The sequence below is a fragment of the Egretta garzetta genome, unplaced genomic scaffold (assembly GCF_000687185.1).
Source record: "Egretta garzetta isolate BGI_Z169 unplaced genomic scaffold, ASM68718v1 scaffold105, whole genome shotgun sequence".
Lineage (NCBI taxonomy): Eukaryota > Metazoa > Chordata > Aves > Pelecaniformes > Ardeidae > Egretta > Egretta garzetta.
In genome coordinates this window covers 1,321,550-1,327,772 of record NW_009259598.1, presented here as the reverse complement: position 1 = coordinate 1,327,772, position 6,223 = coordinate 1,321,550, and positions in this window count along the sequence as shown.

Below are 6,223 nucleotides of genomic sequence, written 5' to 3'. Positions count from 1 at the left end.
ATAAATCAATGCACTGCTATTGCAGCGGCGTGTTTATGTAGTGTAATTGCCACTTGGAAATAGCAGATGCAGCACACATTAATCAAGTGGTAGCCACCTGCGTATCCTTTCCCAGTTGGTTGCTATTTGCGATTGGAAACTTCTGCCACGCCACGCGCAGCTACTGCATGCGACCGAATGGTTTCCATCGCAGTCGGCCACCTCTCCGCTGAGGCGGCCACCGCACAGATTGCTGGGCCGCGTTGCCCACACCAGGCTTTGGCAGCTTGGGCGGAAAGCAAGTAGTTGGTAGTTTGAGCACAAACCCATGATTACTGGTTTGCTTGGCATACAGCCGTTGTATTCCCGGGCCATTTTGGAGCCCGATATGCTGGAAGAATTAAAAACTAAGCGTCAAGTCCAGAGGGGGGCAACAAGGATGATAAAGGGACTGGAGCATCTCCCCTACAAGGAAAGGCTGAGGGAGCTGGGCTTGTTCAGCCTGGAGAAGAGAAGGCTGAGAGGGGATCTCATCACCACGTACAAATATCTCAAGGATGGATGTCACGAGGACAAAGCCAGACTCTTCCCAGTGGTGCCCAGCGCCAGGACAAGGGGCAATGGGCACAAACTGAAGCACAAGAGGTTCCAGTTGAACGTGAGGAAGAACTTCTTGACTTGGAGGGTGCCCGAGCCCTGGCCCAGGCTGCCCAGGGGGGCTGTGGCGTCTCCTTCTCTGGAGATATTCAACCCCTGCCTGGACGCTGTCCTGTGCCCCCTGCTCTGGGTGAGCCTGCTTGGGCAGGGGGGTGGGACTGGGTGAGCTCCCGAGGTCCCTTCCAACCCCTGCCAGTCTGGGATTCTGTGTGAATCATGAGGATCTTGGTAAATCTGTGAAGCTGGGGATGATGCTGCATGACTGGGGAATAGCAAATGCAAAGGGGAAAAAAATAGCAGAGGCAATTACAGGCCTGAAAGTCCCATTTCAGTCTTACTGAAGCTTTAGGGCAAAGAAAAGGAGAAGTGAAGACGTGGAGGTACATGGAGAAATGGGGTAATAAGGAGCAGATCAGCTGCAGTGTTCATTAGGTCTTGACCGAGCTGAGGACGCTGGCAGGTAGCGGGAGTGCTGCGGGGCAGGTGGGCAGGAGAGGCAGCGAGAGGGAGCGCAGAAGGACAAGGGTCAGGTTTGGGAAGAGTCTTTGGTGGCACTGACCAGGGATCAGCACGGGGACCCAGAGTGATTTTAAATCCAGCACAAATTCTGTGCACAAACACACCGAGACAAGCGTGCGTGCACAGCCCAGGCCCCCCTTCGGTACGTGAGCACGTGCCGCGGGAGGGGACGGTCCTGGAAGAAACTGGAAAGGCTTTCTCTAGCACAGTATTGGCTTTCCTCTCTCACCGCAGCTTTATGCCTCAGTATTTCTGGTTTGAATCATTTTACAGTAATACAAGATGAGGTAATACTACCTCTTTGTGAAGTCATTCCTATACGGTGTCTCGGCATGCTGCTGATTATTGAAGTGCTGTTGCTGCCGGGTTCCAGAGCTCTGCCGTCCCCCTGCAATGTGTGTTCATGAAAGAAAAGACATGGGAGAACCGAGTTACACAACTGTGTTTGTTTTCCTCTTCTTAGCAACCTTTGCACGTTGTCCCAAGAGGTTCTCAGTCTATGCAAGATTAATTGCCCAAATATAAAAGCCCTGTTAACCTGAATATATTATTGAAAAACAGCATATTTCAATCTGCCCTAGTTTTGAAAATAGAGATGCCGGGTCAGCTCCTGGCATAAATCTGCAATGCTCCTCCAAAGCCAGCGGTGCTTCTCTGATTTACATCAGCCATAAAGTTGTCCTGGTTTGTCTGCCACCGATGAGAGCGTGCGTGTGCTCGCCGAGCTGCCCGAGGGACGTGGCGGTGGCCGGGGAGGAAACGCCACGGCAATCGCCATCTTCGGAGCAGCTCAGACCTGCCAGCCGCGGCATTGCAAAATAAAATATTTCATTTTTCAGCGTGAAAAGCCATTTAAAAAAGGCATCCTTGCACTAGTACCAGTAAGACATTAGTCCAGCAGATGTACAGAGTGATACCAGGTCTGTGGTTGCAACCTATGGCAACGAGTTGTAATTTTTTGAATGGACTTAGTTTCCGGAAGTCATGCCATGGGGAGGAGGAGTGCTCTGAGGTCTCCCATCATCCAAGTCAGGGACTTGCAGTGAGGTGCCGTAGTGCCTTTGATCGGTACTTTTTGGGAGGCAAGGGGACTTGTGCCAGCATGGGGCCAGGACGTGGCTGAGATGGGCACCTGGCCCTGCAGCTGAGAGCATCCCTTCAGTAGACCTGAACATGCAACCCACTACCTGCACATACAAATGCAAGAGGATAATTTGATATTTTAAGCCCAGAAAACCACAGATTCACAGCAAAGTAGCCAAGAAGCATGAGTTACAATTAGTGGAGTTTTCACAGGTTCAGTTTCCCTGTTGAGTAGCCCCATGCCCATTAACATGCTCTTCTTCTTAAAGGAGTCAATGTTCTACTCAGCGTGAAAAGCCATTTAAAAAAAAAAAAAAAGCGACAAACCAGTCTTATTTCTAATGAACAAAAGCTTGTCTTTACAAGTTTTCAATTATGTTGAAATAAAAGTTCCGGATAAGAGGAAATAATATAGGAATTTCCAGCTTGTCACTTGGGGTTTTTCCTTGTGGGCTGAGGTAGCCCTGAATGGGCCAGCACAAGAGCTGGCGGCCCCTCAGAACTTGGATGTGGATTGCTTGGATTGCTGAGCCTTGCAGCTAGAATTTCCACCCTCTCTCCACTAGAGGGAATTAGGATCTTTCTTAGGATTAAAGTCCAATTTTCAGCGTGTTAAAAAGCATTGCCATGGGACACAGCTGTATCTGGATGCACAGGAGCACTGGCTCTTCTGGAAGGCACCAGAGCCTTTCTCGGTCCTGGCTCATTCCAGGCAATCACAGGAACCTTCTCTGTAGTGAGCTGAGCAGCAGAAAAGGCTCCTTCATTTTTTAGGGCTCAGCCTTTGATTTCTCTCTGCCCGCAGGGAGGAGCAGGCGCAAGCCCGGCTCCCTGCAGCCGCCCGTGGGGGCTCGCCTGGCCGGGGGCTCTGCATCCCTCTTTGTGGCCAGCTGTTTGCTGAAAGGTCAGGCTGAGTTTTGAGGTAAATTTTGAATATTGGGGCTTCTTGTAGGCCCCAATGTTTGTCAGTAGCAGAGCTGGTGCAGGCTGGTGCTCAGAGCTGCCCACACGTGATAACTGGAAGGGGAATGGTTCAGTCTTACCTGCCTGCAGAAGTTGCACTTCAGTAGCCAAAAGAATAAATTTTAACAGACACACAGTTCCAAGCCGCCTTTCATGTCAGGAGTAGCTTAGCGTGGGGATAGGCAGATGATTGCAAGCAATTAAGTTATGCAGCTTAACAAATTACCACTCTCTGGCTGAGCCTCTTTAATGAACCACACGCACAGACCCAGCCCAGCACTAATGTGACATCAAATATTTTGCCTTCAACAACCGTGACCAGTAATACCTGCTTTACTGGAGTACTTGGCAGGGCTAATTTTGACCCGCAGCGGTCAAATCAACGGGAGCGTGTAACTCCGGTACCCCCAGCGGGCGCCGTGCCGCATCACCCACTCGTACTGCGTGGTGCACAGCGGGATGCTGGGCTGCTGGCACGGTGGGGATGGTACCCAGGGATGTGCCGGGAGGGCTGGCTTGGTGTCTCAGAGGACTCAGCCCTTGCATCAGAAAAAAACCCACCCAAACCAAACAAAAACCCTGCAGAAATGGTACAGAGTCACTGGCAGGGTGTTGTGTTGCAGCGGGTTAAGTGTTATCGCAACTCAGCTGCATAGTTATGTCTTACTAAGTCACGGTTGCAACCCTTGTATTGATGTCAGGTTGGGGTATCGGGTTTAAAGTGAGCCAGAATAATAGCGTTCACAAAGGATTTTACAGGGCCTTAATATAGCAGTTTAAAATGCATTTCAAGGTCTTTCCTACATGCGGAGTTAATTGAGAAAAGCTATTGCCGTGTCAAGTGATGCCCTCACTTAAATTAAGTTCACTTTCATGTGCTGATGTGCCCTAAATTACACTGGTGCAGATTTCCAGCCCGGCAAAGCTTTGTAGTAAGGGCCTGATGTTCACCAGATATGAAAAAAATTGGGGAGAAGCTTTTCCTGCTGGCACTTTCAGCCGCGGGGCAGCACATACCTCCCTGAGCAGAACCTCTGGACCCTTAGCTGTGCCTTCTGCAACTATAAGAAAAGTTCTTGGGTATTTCCCCACCCAGGCAGTTCTGGTAGCAAACTGAGAAAGTAAGAGAAGCACCTGCAACAAGCATTGAATGGTGAATGCCAGTGGACTGGGTGCCTCTTATTCCAGGAGCAGGATGGCGTAACCCTCCCCTGCACGCGCCCCGGCCGGCTCAGCCTCCCGGCGGGGGGTTATAGCTCGCCTTTCCCTCCTGCTAATGCAGCATCGCGGTGCTGGCAGCGAAAAGGGGTCAGGGTCCTTCCCAAGGGCTCTTCCAGGTTTGGGGGGGTGGGGTCTGTCAAACCCTTGGCTTGCCCAGGACTCAGGAGGCACAAAACCTGGAAGCAAGCTTTGTCCAGGTGTTGGGGAAGGCATTGCTCAGCCTGCAAGGCTTTTAGGGCTGGTGGTTATGAAGAAGAAAGGGACTGGCTGTCTTGGATTTTCAGTGGAAGGAGTTTTCCACCCTGATTTATTAATTCAAGGCATCCACATGACCTGGGAAGCAACGTTACCTCCAAATCTGCATTTATTGACTCTTTTTTTCAGTGCAGGCCAAGATTACATTGGCTGAGAAACCTATCTCGAGTACTTTTGTTGTTCTTTTAATGGAAATGCCCTTTTCACTAGGAGGGAAAACTTTAGCGACTGCTTCTTTTCAGTCTAAATATTTTTTCCGAGAACTGTGAAACTGTCAAAATGCATCAAAACAAAGCGTTGAGAAGTTTTGGTTAGGAGAAAAACTATGTTCTTCTTCTGTGTTTCTTCAGTCGTAGCAGAAATAGAAAGTGAAAAGGTGAAAGAACATAGGGCCTGGAGGGAATTCCTAGCAAGGAGAAAATAAAGGTAAAGATTCTGCAGAAACCCAAAGTATTATTAAAGGAAGAGAAACCAGAACATTTAGGAGATATGACAAGAGTCTGGGTTTTTAATTTATTTGCTCTGAAGTGCGATTCCTTTTCTCTAACCTTGGTGTTATTCTTATTTAGGACCTCTGTTTGGTTTCCCCTTCACGAGTCATTACAAGCCTGTCTTCTTCTTCTTTATTTTTTCCCCCAGACGCAGAGGTGTGCGTGAAGGCATTGCCTCCTGCAGCACCCTCCCCAGAAGGCTGCAGCCCGTCGTGCGGAGAACGGGACGCTTCACATCCGAGCACCTTCCAGGTAGGGACAGCAAGTGCATCACGGTATCCGTTCCTGATACCCTTCTCCGGTGACCTTTAAGGTCCGTTCCTCAGCAGCTGGGGTGGTTCTTGCTGGGGTGGTGCTTACTGGGGGGGCTTTACCCCTGGCGTGATGGCCCACACAAATCTGTCACAGCAGAAGCCGCTGCGGGAGGGTGGCTTTTTCCACCCAGCAGCAGAGGAGTTGCCAGCTGCAAACTCTAGGAGGGAGGGAGCGCAACGCTTCTGCTGGGAATGATGCTCGGTCGCTTTTTCCGCAGACATCTGCATCAGGGGGTAACAAAGATGGGGATCCAGCAGGAGTAACATTGCCCGCAAATAACAAAACGATTGTCTCTGAATGGATTTAAAGGCAAGACTCAAAGTCTGAGCGAGCTGTAAGAGTGCCAGAATTTTGCTGTCTTTGTGGGTCTGCCTTTCCCTCACTCGCATGTGCCAGCTTCTAAAAATGACTCATTTCTTCTTAGAAAGCTGTCCCACTGCCTTGGCAAAGCCTTGCTGCGTGGGGCCTTGGTGGTAGGATTGCTTCATTTTCAAGGAAGTGCAGCTGGGCCGTGGTCATTACGTGCGTTGCGGTTGTTCAGCTACAGATGTTTGCAGGAAGATCTCAAGGATAAAAGGATTGTGGATCGTGTGCCACTTGTGTGCTGCCATGGAGTTCGAGGAGGGTGTCCGCTGAGCCATGTAGACCTCGTCCCGTTTCAGCTTTCTGACCTTTGGTCCAAGTTCTGCAGAGCAAGTGTGGAACAACCCCACCTAAATCACGGGTGTAAATCCCCCCAG